The sequence below is a fragment of the Erinaceus europaeus genome, chromosome 7 (assembly GCF_950295315.1).
Source record: "Erinaceus europaeus chromosome 7, mEriEur2.1, whole genome shotgun sequence".
Taxonomy (NCBI): Eukaryota; Metazoa; Chordata; class Mammalia; order Eulipotyphla; family Erinaceidae; genus Erinaceus; species Erinaceus europaeus.
This window is the reverse complement of record NC_080168.1, coordinates 87,357,992-87,377,392: the sequence shown is the minus strand read 5'-3', so window position 1 is coordinate 87,377,392 and position 19,401 is coordinate 87,357,992. Positions and strand designations below refer to the sequence as shown.

The window sequence follows — 19,401 nt, the reverse complement described above, 5'->3', positions numbered from 1 at the left end:
AGGAGAAGAGAAATAGCTTGCCATTCTATACTATCAACAGTTTCTGCTCCTAGAATACCTGATATTGCTCATAAGTAGCTACACTTTCACATAATGTTTCTCCTTTTAAGTCTTTAAAGAATACTGTTACTCAGTTTTGTTCTAAATTACTTAGTGATCCTCATCATTTCCTACTAAGTACAGAACTTTCAATGATTTATAGATTTGGAATAGGAAAGATATAAAATTCACATATAACAAGCTTCTGTGGCTTGGCAAAGTTAAACATTTTTATTATATTTTTATTTATTGGATAGAGACAGCCAGAAATCAAGAGGGTGATAGAGAAGGAGAGAGACAGAGAGACACCTGCAGCTTTCCTCCTGGAGACCAGGGGGCTTGAACCTGGATCCTTGCACATTGTAATATGTGCAGGTGGAGACCAGGGGCTTGAACCTAGATCCTTGCACATTGTAATATGTGCACTCAAACAGGTGCACCACCACTGGGCCCCTGGTTTAGCAAAGTTTCAAACTGCAAGATCTCACACCCACCAAGTACTGCATCCAAAAGAGATAGCGAAAGGGTGAACAATAAAATGGTTAATGACTATTGGTCCAGGAGGTGGCAGTGTAGATAAAATGTTGGACCTTTAAGCATGAGGTCTTGAGCTTGGTCCCTCGTGATGTGTATGTTAGAGTGAAGCTCTGATTCCCAATCTCTTTCTCTCTCTCTCTCTCTCTCCCCCTCCCTCTCTCTCTCTCTTATATTAATGGATAAGTAAATATTTCCAATTTTTATTGCCACCAGGGTGATCACTAAGGTGCAATGCCTGCATGACAAATCCACCACTCCTGGTCATTTTTTTATTTCTCTTTTGATAGATAGAGGTTAATGGAGAAGGGAGGGAAATATAAGGAAAAGATAAGGAAAGAAAGAGAAAGAAAATACCTGCAGCATTGCCATACCACTTGTGGAACATCCCCCCTGTGGGTGGGGACCTTGCAAATGGTAACGTGTGTTCAACCAGTGGTGTGGAGGGAGGGAGGTAAGGAGGGAGGAAAGACTGGTCTATGATTTCAGTTAAAAATCAGAGTCCAGTGGAATAAGACTTCAGGGTAAGTTCTACTCTGCATTTCCAGGAAATTTTTGGTCTAAACAAACAGGAACAGGAGTTTTATTAGGATTGTTCCTTTTCCCATTCTGTGAGGGGTCTCTTGGTTTGGATAGTGGTTTCTTTTGCTGTGAAGAAGCTTTTTAATTTGATGTAGTCCCATAGGTTTATACTTGCCTTAGTCTTCCTTGTAATTGGATTTGTTTCATTGAAAATGTCTTTAAAATTTATGCGGAAAAAAGTTCTGCCAATATTTTCCTCTAAGTATCTGATAGTTTCTGGTCTAACATCCAAGTCCTTGATCCACTTGGAATTTACTTTTGTATTTGGTGAAATACAGTGATTCAGTTTCATTCTTCTGCATGTTTCAACCCATTGTTTCCAACACCATTTGTTGAAGAGACTCTGCTTTTCCCATGTAATAGTCTGGGCCCCTTTGTCAAAGATTAGATGTCCATACGTGTGGGGCCTCATTTCTGGGCTCTCAATTCTATTCCACTGGTCAGTGTGTCTGTTCATGTTCCAGTACCAAGCAGTTTTGATGACAATGGCCCTATAATACAGTTTGAGATCTGGCAGTGTGATGCCTCCGGTTCTGTTCTTTTTTCTCAAGATTGTTTTGGCAATTATAGGTCTTTTCTGGTTCCAGATAAACATTTGTAGCATTTGTTCTATTCTCCTAAAAAATGTGCTTGGGATCTTGATGGGGATAGCATTAAATTTGTAGATGGCTCTGGGTAATATATTCATTTTGATGATGTTAATTCTTCCAACCCATGAACATGGAATATCTTTCCACTTCTTTGTGTCTTTTTCAATTTCTTTGAGTAGTGACTCATAATTTTCAGTATACAAGTCTTTCACTTCTTTGGTTAGGTTTACTCCTAGATATTTTATTGTTTTTGTTGCCATAGAAAAAGGAACTGATTTCTGGATTTCAATTTCTTCTAACTTAGTGTTTGCATAGAGGAATGCCACTGACTTTTGAATGTTAATTTTATAGCCTGACACATTACTGTATTGCCTGATGATTTCCAAAAGCTTCTTGCTGGATTCCTTAGGTTTTTCCATGTATACTATCATGTCATCTGCAAATAAGGAGAGTTTGACTTCTTCTCTTCCAATCTGTATGCCTTTAATTCCTTGCTTCTGCCTGATTGCTATGACAAGAACTTCCAACACTATGTTGAATAGTAATGGTGATAGTGGGCAGCCCTGTCTAGTACCTGATCTGAGGGGAAATGCTTCCAGTTTTTCACCATTGAGTATGATGTTGGCTGTAGGTTTGCTATATATAGACTCCACTATCTTCAGATCTTTACATGCCATATATCAGATAAGAGTTTAATAACCAACATATATAAAGAGCTTGCCAGACTCAACAACAAGACAAAAAATAACCCCATCCAAAAATGGGGGGAGGACATGGACAGAATATTCACCACAGAAGAGATCCTAAAGGCCGAGAAACACATGAAAAAATGCTCCAAGTCTCTGATTGTCAGAGAAATGCAAATCAAGACAACAATGAGATATCACTTCACTCCTGTGAGAATGTCATACATCAGAAAAGGTAACAGCAGCAAATGCTGGAGAAGGTGTGGGGTCAAAGGAACCCTCCTGCACTGCTGGTGGGAATGTAAATTAGTCCAACCTCTGTGGAGAACAGTCTGGAGAACTCTCAGAAGGCTAGAAATGGACCTACCCTATGACCCTGCAATTCCCCTCCTGGGGATATATCCTAAGGAACCCAACACATCCATCCAAAAAGATCTGTGTACACATATGTTCTTGGCAGCACAATTTGTAATAGCCAAAACCTGGAAGCAACCCAGGTGTCCAACAACAGATGAGTGGCTGAGCAAGTTGTGGTATATATACACAATGGAATACTACTCAGCTGTAAAAAATGGTGACTTCACTGTTTTCAGCCGATCTTGGATGGACCTTGAAAAAATCATGTTGAGTGAAATAAGTCAGAAAGTGAAGGATGAATATGGGACGATTTCACTCTCAGGCCGAAGTTGAAAAACAAGATTAGAAAAGAAAACACAAGTCGAACCTGAAATGGAATTGGAGTATTACACCAAAGTAAAAGACTCTGGGGTGGGTGGGTGGGTGGGGAGAATACAGGTCCATGAAAGATGATGAATGACACAGTGGGGGTTGTATTGTTAAATGGGAATCTGGGGAATGTTATGCATGTACAAACTATTGTATTTACTGTTGAATGTAAAACATTAATTCCCCAATAAAAAAAAAAAAGGATTGTTCCTTAATGAAAGTGGACCCTTCATGTTTCTAGGAATTTTGTTCTTGCCTTATTTAAGCTTAGCACTCCAGAGATTAGGGGAAAAAAAACCACTTACTGAACACAAATTATGTCTCAGGCACTGTCCTAAATTTTATATTGATAAGCTCAATTAGCCATCAGGAAAACCATATGCATCAGCTCTATTATTACTGCCCTCTCGGGAAGATATAGAGATCAACTTGACAATGGCCACTGGGCTCGGTAGGTAAATGTGTTCTCTAGTCTATGTCCAATATTCCTCATCCTCTCTTTCACATTTTTAATTTTACTCTTTTAATGAGTATCAGTTTAGTTTCCCAGTATTGTGTTCTCTCATTTGCCAGTAATTGCCTGTATAGCAGATCTCTGGAATCTGAACCTTAGCCTTCTTTCTGCAAGCCCTCAGATACTTTCCCTCTAATGGTCAGCCTAGTTGGGTCTCTCCTGATCCTCTTTGCAAACTGACCTGTTCTCAGTGTAGTAGAATCTTATCAGTCACTTTCTCATTGGTTCTTGACTTTTTAGGGAGTTTTTCCAGACTCATAGATGCCTGCTCACTTGAGTGGGGGGAAAAAAATAAAAGCCATGGTAAATTTCAAGTGCCTAAACCGTCCTTTCACAGTCCCTCTAATCTGGTTTAATTCACAAGGAGTACAGTCATGAAAGGACAACACAATTTAATCCTCTGCCCATAGAAAATGTAGCAACTAGCAATAAATAAATATGGGGTTCACTCCCAATGTTAAATTAAGGCCACCAGGACCAGGCCCAGGTGCAACTGGTAGAATGCATGTTCCAATGCAAAAGAATCCAGTTTTAAATTCCCAGTCCTTACCTGAGGGGCTGGGGGAACTTCATGAGTGGTGAAACAGTTCTGCAGGTGTCTCTCTCTTTCTCTGCCTGTCTTCCCTTCCCTATCTATTTATTTATGTCTATCTCTATCCAATACATAAACAAACAAATAAATAAATAAATAATTTTTTAAAATAAGGAAACCGGGAATCTCTTTTCAATTAAACAGATTCCATCTTATGACTAAGTTGTCCTGGTGAGAGTTCTGGGTGAAAACTAAACTGACTGACTCAGTAATTCACTATAAGAAACAGAAGGCATCTTGCTCTTATTTTCTCATTATATAGCTGACCCCTCACACTGTACAGATAGCCTTTTCTGTAGACTCTGTTCTCCAACCGTAGGCAAACAGAACTTATAAATAAACTAAAATGTTTCACCACACATGGCCCAACCTGAGACTACTAAGCTTAATTCTGCAAAATGTCTCTTTGCTTTGAACATGTTGAAACATATCTTGGATGCTCCCCTTGGTTCTGCACCTTATTCAGAAACAACATCCTGATTATTTTTTAATTATCTTTATTTATTGGATAGAGAGACCAGAAATTGAGAGGAAGGGAGGTGACGAAGGGAGAGAGAGAGACCTACAGCATTGCTTCACCACTTGTGAAGCTTCCCCCCTGCAGGTGGGAACTGGGGCTCAAACCCAGGTCCTTGCTTATTGTAACATGTGCACTCAACCAGGTGCTCCACCACCTGGCCCCCCTGATTTTATTTATTTATTTATTTATTTATTTGGCATTACTGAGGCTTCACGGCTCTGAAGTTACTTTATTTTCACATAGAGGTAAAGTGAGACAAAGTAAGATGAAGAGGGAAAGGGAAGGAGACAGGAAGGGAGAGATGGTAAGAAGAAAGGAGGAAGGGAGATAGAGGAAATGAGGGAGAAGGAGAGGGAGAGGGAAAGAGACAAGTACCATAGTACAAAAGTTTCCTGCATCATGGTGGGAGCTGGGCTTGAACCTGGGTTGCATAAGTAGCAAGCAGTGCACTGTCCATGTGAACTATTTTGCCAGCCCCATCATGATTATTTTACAACCTGATTGTTTCTCTCAGGTCAACATCCTGAAGACTAAAATTCAATAGGAGCATGCTATAAGGCAATTTTCAGTCTCTTTATTGTTTTATTGGATAGTAACCCAATATTGAATACTTTACTACTTAAAATAGATATTTACTAGATATTTTACTAGATATTTAATAGATATTTACCACTATAAAATATTGAGTATTTTACACCCTAAAATTATTACTCAATAGAAAAATAGAAGTCATAAAACCAAAAAATAGCCTTTCCTTCTGTCTTGACCTTTATTTTCATTTATTTATTTATATTTACTCCCTTTTGTTGCCCTTGTTGTTTTGTAGTTGTAGTTATTATTATTGTTATTGGTGTTGTTGTTGTTGGATAGGACAGAGAGAAATGGAGAGAGGAGGGGAAGACAGAGGGGGGGGAGAGAAAGACAGACACCTGCAGATCTGCTTCACCACTTGTGAAGCGACTCCCCTGCAGGTGGGGAGCCAGGGGCTCAAACCGGGATCATTGTGCTGGTCCTTGTGCTTTATGCCACCTGAGCTTAACCCCTTAACCCACAGCATTACCACCCAACTCCCTTGCACTTTATTTTCATTATCATCTTTTTATGAGAAAGTCTAAAATATCACTCTTGTTCATGGAATTCTACTAGTTCTTTTTTTATTTTTGCTGTTCTCAAATAATGTGGGAGACTGAACCCAAGGCCTTGAGCATGTAAGGAACACATACAACTGCTGAGTCATAATCTGTCACTGTCCTGACCTTTTAAGTGGACTCTGTGGTGATTTTTTTCTTGTTTGTTAGTTTTGGTAGAACCAGAGATCCCTGTCTGCATGATTTCTCCAAACTTGGTCACTTCTGTTATTCAGAGAGAGAGAGACAGATAGACAGAGACAAGGAGACAGACAGACAGCAAGCCATCCAGAGAAGCCTGAGAATAAGCACTGGAGCTTCCTCTACTTCCATAGAACCTATCATTCAGTGTCTGGGGCCAAATCTAATTCTTTTGCATTAACAGTGCAAAAACCCTCCCCAGCAAGCCACCCCTCCAGCCCTGCAGTCTTTTTATCCTTTGAGTTTAGCTTAAACTCAACACTGAACTCAAATATCAATTACACAGATCAACAGCAAATTTTTTAAAAAGTAACATGCTTAGACAATATATTCTTCATGATGCTTCTATATACACAGGAATTCATCATCTCCTAAGTACCTCCAACAAGTATAGTAATTACCATAGCAACTTAAAAGATTAAATTGATCTGGCAAAGCAGCTTTTTTCCTCAGGTTATTTGATTACTGTCCAATTTTAAGATGGATTTACTGTCCAGAGAACTATGTTATTCTGTGTAATCATTAGTCCTCTGGCATTGTAATCATTTTAAAATGGCATGGAGCTATATAATGATTATTAAACACTCATTCCAGAAATGTATTTTTTTTCTTTTTCTTCTTGCTTCCAACATTATTACTAGGGTTCGGTGCCTGCACTACAAATCCACTGCTCCTGGCAGACATTTCTTCCTTATTTATTTATTTATTTATTTTTATTTTATTGAACAAGACAATGAGAAGTTGACAGCGGTGGGGGGATAGAAAGGAGAGAAAGAAACCTGCAGAACTGCTTCACCACTGGTGAAGCAACCTCTTTACAGGTAGGGAGCCCGGGGTGGAACTGGAATCATTGCACAGGTCCTTGCACTTCATACTACATGTGCATAACCTGGTGTGCCACCGCCCGACCCACTCAGAAATGTATTTCTTTAATACATTAAAATCAACATAGTTTAAACTACATTCATAGCACCTTTTATCAGCGGGTATTCTAGGGTCTTACTTTCATTACCATGAGCAGTGCCTCTGGCACTTAGCAGATCTGTTAAGATTGTTTACTTAACTGGCATAGTGTATTTTCTTTTAAGTCTTCATTTAAGTTTTGATTAAATGAATTTAGCTTTAAGTCAAAGTTCTGTTATTTTGAGTTGGCTTACAAACTTAAAGTGCTGATTGAAGGAGGAAGAATAAGTGATGGGTTACAGAGTAAAAACCTTCAACAAAAGGAAGGACATTCAGAAGTTCTAACAGGTGTTGATGTGACTTAGAAAGGAAGAAAATGCAGGGATATAGGGGAAAAAAGGCCATATATGTATCAATATAAATAATTATAGAAATAATAGTCAACCCATATATGTGACCTTCAGGAAACTACTACAGTTTCATGGAGGGAATGGGGGCACAGAATTCCGGTGGTGGGAATTATGTGTAATTAACCCCTGTTACCCCATACTTTTATAAATCAATATTAAATCACTAATAAAATTTTTTAAAAGATTCTGGATCCACCAAAAACAGCTCTTAGACCTCTATTAATTTTTCTCTTCTTCTTAGAGAACTGGTGGCTTTACTTGTCAACTGGAAAAAGGAGAAATGAAACAAGCCACCAAAATGTTTCTCTATTTCTAATAGCTGTGATCCTATAACACCGCAACACCATGGATAAAGCAGTTAATTAGTTTTGTAAACAGCTGCTGACTTATTAAAATCATTGTGAAAGCCAAGTTGGGAGTTTATATATTAGTTGTGAGGTTTTCGTTCATAATTAGAACTCCCAGAGTGTCATGGTCTCTCTGTGTGCACTGATGACATGTTTAGATAAAAGGGGGATATATTCATTTCACAATCATTTATCTACACAGCATCAGAAAAAAAAATTCAACACATATTTTATACTCTTTTTATAGACGGTTAGGGACAGAGAGGCACACACACAGAGAATGAGAGACATCTGCAGTACTGCTCCACATTTCATGGTGTACATGCAATGCTGCTCCACAGGCCTTCCATGCAGGTGGGATCAGGTTCTAGCCCATGATACTGTGTGTACTCTATCAGGTGAGCCACCACTAGCCCTCTATTTTATTCTTTCTTTCTTTCTTTCTTTCTTTCTTTCTTTCTTTCTTTCTTTCTTTCTTTCTTTTTTCTTCTTTCTTTCTTTCTCTTCCTATCTATCTACCTATCTATTTCTCTATCTACCTATCTTATCTATCTATCTATCTATCTATCTATCTATCTATCTATCTATCTGCCTATCTGCCTATCTGCCTATCTGCCTATCTATCTATCTATCTATCAACTATCTATCAGTTTGGGTTTGAGGCTTCCATATGCATGATTCCAGTAGAACCAGGGTACTTGATTTTCTCTTAATTTCATATAGAACAAGACATAAAAGTGAGAGAGAAAAAGAGAGATAGGTGAACATGACTCCACTGTTCATGGAGCTTTTTTTGGTGCTGTACTTTGTGCTCTCAAGTGGTAAATATATCTTGGACCTGGGTGTTCCCATCGGATAAAGTATTTGTTCTATGGGGTAGCTTTCTACTGAACCCTATACTCTTATTTTAAATCAGACGTTTGTCACGTTCTTGTAAGTTTCTGCCACTGAGAACATTATTGTTATTATTATTTTTCCTCCAGGGTTATTGATAGGGCTCAGTGCCTGCACCATGAATCCACTGTTCCTGGAGGCTATGTTTTACCCTTTTGTTGCCCTTGTTGTTGTTCTTTTTTTAATCATTGTTGTGGTTATTATTGCTGATATTGATGTCGCTGTTGTTGGATAGGACAGAGAGAAATGGAGAGAGGAGGGGAAGACAGAGAGAGGGAGAGAAAGATAGACACCTGCAGATCTGCTTCACCGCTTGTGAAGCAACCCCCCTGCAGGTGGGGAGCCGAGTGCCCGAACCAGGATCCTTATGCCGGTCCTTGCGCTTTGCGCCATATGTGCTTAACCACTGGGCTACCACCCAACCCCCATTGTTAAATTTTAAAAGTTAGAATAACTATGTGAATTGTACTTTTTATACTGTAATTTTACTGAGTATGCTATATTATACCAGAAATATCTAATGGATATACATTTATTTTACAGGTATACACTGAATGGATACAGTGAAAACCAACTTCAGTGGAGGTAATCTTTAACAATAATGCATAATCAGTAGTATATTCCCAGAAGTTATCAAGCTCTTGATATTTGTTGGTTTTCTGCAAAAAAAAAAAAATCTTACTTTTCTGAATGATAATCCTTTCTTATTTTATATATATCATGGTTCATTTTATATTTCAAGTGACTGGACAAAGTGCTAGCCACATACTTGGCAAATATTATTGGGACTATGTCTGGGAGAATGTTTCTAGAAGAGAAATCACATCTGAATTGATTGAGGGAAGCAGTTGCCCTTCATAATGTGAGTGGGCAGCAGCCAGACTGTTGGGAGACTGACAGTAACAAATATGCAAGACAAGGTTGAATCCTTTGACTGACTGGTGAACTGAAACACTGTCCTCACACCCCTCTGGACTAGAACTTTAACCTTTTATGTCTAAGATTGTCAGCTAGAATTCACATCACTGACTTTTTTTTGGATCTCCCAGCTGGCCGATGGTGAGTTTTCTCAGCCTCCATAATCTAATGAGTTAGTTCCTTATAATAAAACAAGATGTACACAATCCCTACTGGTTCTGTGATTGCTGAAGAACCTGACTAAAACATGATACCTTTTGCTTCTTTCTGCTACTTCTCGTTTCAAATTAGATAATCACTTTAATGTCTACATTTTGCATCTTGCCTTCTTTTCTTCCTTCCCTCCTTCCTTTTTAAAAGCATTGCCAGGGGAATAAACCTAAGATTTTGGTCACTGGCCAACTTCCCAAGCTGGCACCACAGCACAGCTCCACCATCCACGCTGATAATGCCCATTGTGCTGCTCTGTGGTGCTGAAGCTTTAGCTCAGGGCTTCATGCACAAGCACATTATAGAGCCTATATTTTCCCCAGTCCTGGAACCTTAGGGTGGGGCCCACTTTCCTACATGCTGCTCTCAATTCAAATCAAATAATATTGTATCCGCGGATCGCAACCTAATCAACACGAGTGCCACCCCAGCATGCTGCACTTCAGACTGTGACCAGAGACTTCAGGTGTGGAATGACAACCCTTCAGCTTCATCACTCGGGTGAGACCTTTCCTTTCATAGTATTCTCTAATTCCATTCCAGCCATTCCACTCCCCAATAAAGTCCCCAAACCTAGATATAGTCCAAGTCCCCTGAGATAGAGCATAGGTTCACCCGTGCCCATAAACTAGGGGAAAAATATATACCTGAAAGCAGAAGTACACAAGAACATGCAGGGAATACCCCCAACACTTCATCTGCACTATTACAGTCTTTAGGTCCATGATTATTCAACAATTTGTTTGGCTTTGTATATTAACTCTCTTTTCAGCCACCAGGTTGCGGATGCTGACCAGACTTCCCTGGACAGACGACCCCATCAATGTGTACTGGTGCGCCACTTCCTCAGAGCCCCACCCTACTAGGGAAAGAGAGAGGCAGGCTGGGAGTATGGATCGACCAGTCAATGCCCATGTTCAGCGGGGAAGCAATTACAGAAGCCAGACCTTCTACCTTCTGCAACCCACAACGACCCTGGATCCATACTCCCAGAGAGATAGAGAATGGGAAGGCTATCAGAGGAGGGGGTAGGATGTGGAGATCAGGTTATGGGAATTATGCGGAATTATACCCCTCTCATTCTATGGTTTTGTTAATGTCTCCTTTCTTAAATAAATAAATAAATAAATAAATAAAAATTTAAAAAAAGAATGAGTTTTACTGAGTGAACTATCTCCCACTCCTATATCCTGTATATTTAAATGATCTAAGATACGTGCTTAGCAAAGTTAGTTTACACCCTAATGATAATGCCATCAACAACTACAGTCTGGACAGAATCATTTACCTCGGAGTTAAGTGTTCCTTAAAATGTCCGAGTGCCATGTTGTGGTGCACCTGGTTAGTGCATACATAACAATGCATAAGGACCCAGGTTCAAGCCCCTGGACCCCACCTGTAGGGGAAAAGCTTCACAAGTGGTGACGCAGTTCTACAGGTGTCTCTCTGTCTTTCTCGCTCTTTATCTCCCCCTTCCTCTCAGAGAATTTCTGGCTGTCTCTATCCAATAAATAAATAAAGATAATTTTTTAAAAAATTAAATAAATAAATAAAACAAAAATTTAAAAACTGTCAGAACATGAAGTCAGTGCACATCATATAATATATTATAATGTAATGTAATATAATATATAATATAATCATGGACGTATCTTATTGTTACTCTACAGTCTAAGTTACAATTTTCCCCCTCAGCTGGGTGGTGGAGCACCTGGTTTAACATGTGCACATGTTATAGTGCACAAGGACATGGGTTCAAGCTCCTGGCCCCCACCTGCAGGGGAAACACTTCACGAGTGGTGAAACAGGGCTGCTAGTGTCTTTCTGTCTCTCTCCCTCTCTATCTCCCCTCCTCTCAATTTCTGGCTGTCGCTATCCAATAAATAAAGATAATAATAAAAATCCCCCCCAATTTATTTTTCTAGATGGGAAAGATAATTCCATAGTGACAAAGAAATTAATGAGAGGCTCTTTCCTATAGCTCTATGTAAGTGTATGATCAGTTTCCCCAAAAATATTCAGGAAGGTTTTTTCCAATATATGTCACATATGTATGTGAAGCTAAGATCTATCTAGACTCTGTAAGTCTCAGAAGAAATTGTTGCCATTATTTAAGGAAGGCATAGAACTTATATTCAGGGACATCTTTAGAAAATAAACTATTGGAGGGAGTCAGGTGGTAGCACAGTGGGTTAAGCGCACGTGGCTCAAAATGCAAGGACTGATGTAAGGATCCCAGTTTGAGCCCTCGGCTCCTCACCTGCAGATGAAGCAGGTCTGCAGGTGTCCATCTTTCTTGTCCCCTCTGTCTTCCCCTCCTCTCTCCATTTCTCTCTGACCTATCCAACAATGATGACATCAATAACAACAGCAATAACAACTACAATAATAAAACAACAGGGGCAACAAAAGGGAATAAATAAATAAATATTTAAAAAAGAAAATAAACTATTGGAGAACACCATCTAAATGCAGCACAAATATCTTGATGCAAAGTTATGTCCACCCAAGTCAGTCCCTGCTTGTTATGTGAGGCCAACTCCTCTTTCCCCCATGCTCCAGGACCCTGCTAGCCTCTTTTACTCTGGAATACACAGTCATGTAAATTCCCCATGCTTATGCAATTAAATTTGATCTTTCTCTTCTACTAATCTGTCTGAAGTCAATTTTCATTGTTCTTCTCCAGCAGAGATGGGGAAAATTTTCCTTGTATAGCTGATATTGACAAATGTCTCCCCCAAAAGCAGAATGAAAAACAAGAACATAGAATTGCTACTACATCATTCTCACTACACTGTACTAGGAGTTAAATCATGTAGTAAGTAATTAATTAAAGAGTCACTTTAACATTTTGAATACTATTTAAGATATCATTTATATGGAAAAAAACTAGTCATTGGCATTGGTAAATTAAGCAAGTGAACAAATAAATTATATATCTCTTATTCCACTGTACAACAACTGAAATATAATAACCAAGTCAGATACTTATGATAATTGACTACAGATGCTTTCATTTATTTATCCATAAGATTTTTTATTGAGCTTCCACTTTTTGGGTATAGTAAAAATGTAAATATATGATTCCTTCTTTTAGGAATCTCATATTTTTAGATGGTGAGAAACTCACATAAAATATCACTTTTAATATTATGAGTGAAAAGCCATATTTAGAAAGATTTATAGATACTTGGAAAGCTTCATAGAAAGCTAATATTTGAGCTGAGCTTCGAAGTATGAAAAACATGTCAGGTAAAGAGCAAATAGAAGGTCATTTTGTACACAGGAAGGATGGAATCATAAAATCTCCTTGTGAAGATATGAGTAGAGAAGATGAGAATTTGAAAGCACCCATAAATCAACCAAGATTCATTGAATCATATAGAATGATTCAACCAATCATTCTATAGCTATGTAAATGTTTACTATCAACTGTGTTCATTAATTTCAAATATTCTGTTGAATGTTTAATCCATGTAAAATACTGGGATTAAAGCACTTCTTCCAATTTTTAAAAACTTATTTCCTTTGAAATAATTTTTAACTTTTCAAAAGAGTTGCAAAAACAAAAAAAGAGTTCCCTTAGCTTCCTTTGTTAATATCTTCAATTGGATAAGAAATTTGCATTGGTGAAATAATGCTAACTGAACTACAAGCTTAATTGGAATTTCATCATTTTTTTTCCTTCTAAATTTATTATCTCCAAGAATTCATCCCAGAATGCCACAATGCACCAAACCATCATACCCCCTTAATCCAATATATGGTAATTCTTAATCTGTGTGTGTGTGTGTGTGTGTGTGTGTGTGTGTGTGTGTCTTTCATGATCCCTGACCCTTTTCAAGATTACTGATTAGATGATTTTGGACAGTAGCCATCAAATGAGGTTCCTCTGCATTTTGTAATTAGACCAAGGTTGTAGATTAAGCAAAGGACTGCATCAAAGGCAGTGTGGCCTCTCACTGTGACACTGCCTATCAAGACGACAGCATGTCAGCTCTTTTCGATTTTTCATTTGACAGAAGCAAATGGTCAAATCTAGCTCAGTCAAGATGAGGCAGGTGAGGCTGCCTTGCAGGGAAGATTATTAGACATTTTATAAACTCCCACTTTCTGTACTTCATACAGAACTTTTGTCCGTACTTTAGTTAGGGGAAGATGACCAGAGGGCTCTGAACTTCAATTCCATTAGGACCCATAGAGAAAAGAGGAAAAAAAGGTCATTCAGAAGTAGTAGTAGGTTTAGGTTTGACTTAGAAAGGAAGAGAAGGCAGAACTATTTAAAAGGGGGGGGGGGGCAAATATATATATACATATACAGATAGACACAGAAATAACAGTCAACCCATATCTGTGAGCTTGGGAGAACTACTGCAGTTTCCAAAGGAGGGACTGTGAAGATACAGAACTCTGGTGCGGGAGAATGGTATGGGATTATACCCCTGTTATGCCATAATTTTGTGAATCAATATTAAATCACTAATAAGAATTACTAAAAAAATACACCATTAAAAGTGTTACAAACGTGCATTACTTAAATAATGCTAACTGAACTACAAGCTTAATTATAATAATAAAAAAGCATTCTTCAGGACATAATAGCTGAAAACTTCTCTAGTCTAGACCACAACAAAGACAAAGGTTCAAGAATCCCCGAGGGTCCCAAACAGAATTAACCCAGACTTAAAGACAACAAGACACATCATATCTAAAATGGAAAGGAATAAGGATAAAGAAATAATCCTGAAGCTGCAAGAGAAAAATAAAGAGTCACCTACAGAGGAAAACCCATAAGATTAGCAGCAGACTTCTCTCCACACAAATACTACAGGCCAGAAGAGAATGGCAAGACATCTATCGAGTGCTCAGTGAGAAAAGCTACTGTATTCTGCTACACTGTCACTCAGACTAGATGGAGGCATAAAAACCTTCTAAGACAAGAAACAGTTGAAGGAATCAACTATCACCAAGCCTGTTCTGAAAGAGGTTCTGAAAGGTCTCCTATAAACAGTCAGACCACCATAAATAGGTCATATTTCAGAACACTCTAAACTGTACAAGAATGGCATTAAAATATCTTCAATCTTTGTTACCAACAAATGTCAGTGGTGTGAATTCACCTATTAAAAGGCACAGAACAGGAAGATGGATCATAAAAAACAACCCAACAATATGCTGTCTACAAGAAACCCACATAACTCAACAAGACAAACACAGACTCAAAGTGAAAGGATGGAAAACTATCATACAGGCCAATGGCCCACAAAAAGGGCAGGAATAGCTATTCTCATACCTGACATGATAGACTTTAAAATAAATAAAATTTTAAAAGTCAGGGATGGACACTACTTAATGCTCAGTGAACCAGTCAATCAAGAGGATTTAACAATTATTAACATCTATGCACCCAATGAGAAGCCATTAAATACATCAAATGTCTACTGAAAGAGATACAGCAATATATTAACAGCAAGACAGTCATAGTAGGGGACACCCCACTCTCTCAACTTAACAGATCATCCAGGCATAAAATCAATATAGACATGAGGGAGCTAAATGAGGAGATAGATAAACTAGAACTACTGGACATTTTCAGAGTCATTCACACAAGAAACTGGAATACACGTTTTACTGCAGTCCACATGAGTCATTCTCAAGGATAGACCATATATATGTTAGGCCACAAAGACAGCATCAGCAAATTCAAGAGCATTGAAATCATCCCAAGCATCTTCTCAGACCACAGTGGAATGAAACTAACACTTAACAATAAACAAAAAGTTAGTAATAGTCCCAAAATGTGGAAGCTCAACACTGTTGGGTAGTTGCCATCTCCCCCTGGCTTCTGCTTAACCATATGCCTATATAGGGATTTTACTGATCCAAAGCTTTGGTCTATTTACATAAATCACTTTTACATAAAGCACTCCAGGGCATTGGTGGTTCTATGATAGGATTCTCTCCTGCTCCACCCCCTCCTTGTCACACACTGATCCCTTCTTTGTCACACTCTGATTTTCACCAGTCACTTTTCTCTCCACCCTCTCTATATCACATCCTGTTTCCACCCTACTTGGAGAGTATAAAAACAGCTGCTCTTCTGATTAAAGACACTTGGAAATTGCTTTCCGGCTCCGAGAGTTCCAGAGTGTATCTCCTGCGGAAGTTGGTGCAGCACGAGTTCCTGATCCCTCTCCCACACAGCAGCCTAGATCAGCTCCAGTTGAGTTCTCTCCAACCCAGAGAGCACTAGCTCAGGAAGAAGTACCCTCAGGCTATCCCGGCATCTGGCGCCCGGAACAGGGACCCGTAAGCAGCAGATTTACAAGAAGACATCTTAGATAAGTACACACCTTTTGGGTATCTGCAATATTGTGTTAAGGCACTGTGATTTTTTTTCTTTCTTATTGTTTTCCGGAGATCTTTCCACCATGGAAAATCTTTTCCAAATCCTGCATTCTTTTTCCAGTATACAATTTTTATATATCTGGGACATTTTTCTCGGGGCTTCACCTTATATCCTGTTGATCATCATAGCAGCTTTTAAGGGATATATAGGTCAACCTCTCAAAAGGCTTAAGGACCTAGAGGCTGAGGTCAAAGAGATAAAGGAAGTAATCATAGAACTTAACCAGCACCTTAAAAACAAGAAGAAGCAAAGGCCTGTCGTGATCTTGACCCACCCTAATTCCTCTGCATCTTGCCCTGAGGCCCCTATTTTGGCATCTTGCCCTGAGGCCCCTATTTTGGCAGACACGTGTCCGAATTCTCCTTTGGACTCCACAGCCACTTCTTCGGCCACCCCCATTTTGGCAGAAACGTGTCCGGAACCTCCTGCTGCCTCCACGGCTGCTTCTTCACCCCACCCTGTTTTGATAGACACATGTCCGAATTCTCCTGTAGCCTCCAAAACCACTTCTTCGGCCACTTGTCCAGAAGCTTCCACTTCGATGACTCCTCCTACCGCTACACACTTAGAGCAAGTCCGCACATTTCCGGTCAATGTTGCCCCCAATAGACAAAAACCTCAGGCCTGGTATCCATATTCTGCCACAGATCTGAAGGAACTACGCCAGGCTATCAAAGATGACGGTGTTCATGCCCCATGGACCAGGTCCATTTTACAAGGCCTGCTTCAGAACCTTAATACCCCTCAAGATTGGAGAGATGTGACTCGTGCTACGCTCCCAGGCCCCCTCTTCCTGCAATGGGAGGCATTCTTTCGTGACGAATGTTTACAACAATCACGGAAAAATATTCAAAATCAGCCAGAGGGTAATTTTGATGCATTGTTTGGAACAGGCCAATTAGAAACAGGGATTCAACAGGCGGAAGCCAAGTTTCCACCGGGGTATTTTGATCAAGTATGCCTGTGTGCATTAAAAGCATGGGAGCGATTAACACCACCCATGGGAGCAGCCTCAGCCCCCATTCTCTCCCTGCAACAAGAACCTGATAAATCCCTCGCTAAATTCATTGCCAGGGTCCAGTCGAGTTTGGAAAGGAAGATTTATAATCCTGACGCTCGTTTTCTCCTTCTGCGATCCATAGTCTGGGATGGAATGCTTCCGCATTTTCGACAGGCCTGTATCACTCTTAAAAACGAACACCCAGATACTTGGATTCTAGCTACACAGGATCTCAGATCAAGCTCTTTTCAAGGACCTATGTTACAGGCCTATGCAGCTACCTTACATAAGCAAAAAGGAGCTTGCTTTCAGTGCGGTCGCCAAGGGCATTGGCGTAACCAATGTCCAGAAAATAGACCACGACCCCGCCTCCAGTCAGGGCGACCCCACCTCCAATCAGGGCAACCCCGCCTCCAGACTGGGAATCAGAGACCACGAATGCCTTGTCCCAGATGCCAGAAAGGATTTCACTGGAGGAGAGATTGTTGGTCAAGGTTCCATAGGAACGGCATGCCTCTGCCAAATGTAAACAGGGATTTAAACTAGGTATGGGGCTTCCCTTAGCCCCGCCCCCAAGAGGGAAGGAAGCTGGTCGCCCGCTTGGTGCTGTGCCCTTCTTCCACAAACAGAAGCCCAGCTTGGGACCCAATCCGTCGCTATACCCACCACGCCAAGTAACAATAACAGAGGGTGAGCAGAAGGAGGAACCCGTGGTATGTGGGAACTTCCAGCATAGAAATAACCGGCTGGAGCAAGAGAACAGCTCGAATTCAGAGCCTGAGATTTTATGGACCACCCCTGTTTTAGAAAGGGGTCACCCAACTATGACAGTAAAGATTGGTAATATTCCTTTTAAATGTTTGATTGACACGGGAGCAGATAAGACAATATTAAGACAAGCAGAGGTTCCCCAGAGTTGGGAACTCCTCCCAGGACCACGCTTACATGGTGTTGGAGGATTGACTCAGGCATTCCGCACACGAGATTCCCTTGTGTGGGAAGATCCAGAAGGGACTACCGGACGCTTTCAGCCTTTAATAGCTGATATAAGCACCAATTTATTGGGAAGAGACTTGCTGGAATCTTTAGATGTAGTGATATCCTCAGACACCTCTGCAGGACACCACACTCACTCCTGTGAGACTGCTAGACCCAACCAGCACCCCCAATACTAACTGCCACTGTTCGTAACAGAACTCCCCGCTTATATTGGCTTTCTAATGAGCCTGTCTGGGTGGAACAGTGGCCTTTGCCTAGGGAGAAGCTAGAAATTTAAAAAAAAACTCGTCCAAGAGCAGTTATCTTTGGGACACATTCGTCATTCTCGGAGCCCATGGAATACTCCAGTCTTTGTAATTAAAAAGCGCTCAGGAAAATGGCACCTCCTCCAAGATCTTCGTGCAGTTAATAAAACCATGCAGGTTTGGGGCTCCCCCCAAAGGGGTTTGCCTCTTGCTTCTGCAATTCCCACAGGAATTCCAATCATAGCTATTGATATACAAGATTGTTTTTTCTCTATTCCCTTACACCCACAAGATTGTAAACGTTTTGCTTTCTCTGTTCCTTCTATTAATAATGCCAGCCCTGCCGATAGATTTGAATGGGTGGTACTGCCCCAGGGCATGGCTAATAGTCCTACTATTTGTCAAGAGGTTGTTAAATCTGCCCTTTTCCCATATATTCATAAGGGCCTTAAGGTTTTTCATTATATGGATGACGTGTTAATATGGGGAGAATTAGATACAGATCTCTCCGCCCTACGTGATTTTCTAATCCCTGCCTTAAAGAGAAGTGGACTTAATGTAGCTCCTGAGAAGATACAGCTAATCCCTCCAATATCTTTCTTAGGCTCAGAGATTTCCCTAACGCAGATTCGTCCTTTAAAACCTTGTGTTACTTTTCCTTCTAATCTCACTCTTGCTTCTTTACAAAGTTTTCTTGGAAATTTGAATTGGCTTAGGCAGTATCTTTATCTGCCTACGAGCTGCCTGCAACCATTGTTCGATCTGTTAAAAGGAAACAAACAGCCCTCCTCAAAGCGTATGTTAACCCCCGAAGCATCCTTGGCTCTGGAAAAAGTTAACCAGGCTCTCCAGGACATGCACCTCGTTCGATTCTCCCCCTCCTCTCCAGTAAATCTTCTAATCTTTAACTCCACCCCCACGGTAGTGGGGGCATTGTGGCAGAAACATGGCGTTC

At 40.1% G+C, this 19,401-nt stretch overlaps 2 protein-coding genes across 4 annotated transcripts in view; both read right to left on the bottom strand.

Annotated features, from left to right (window-relative positions):
* POSTN (periostin) overlaps positions 1-19,401 on the bottom strand; it is a 529,487-nt gene that overhangs the window by 283,940 nt on the left and 226,146 nt on the right. The window lies entirely within an intron of this gene.
* Positions 1-19,401, bottom strand: part of TRPC4 (transient receptor potential cation channel subfamily C member 4) — a 241,049-nt gene that overhangs the window by 186,891 nt on the left and 34,757 nt on the right. The gene's annotated exons all lie outside the window — the stretch shown is intronic.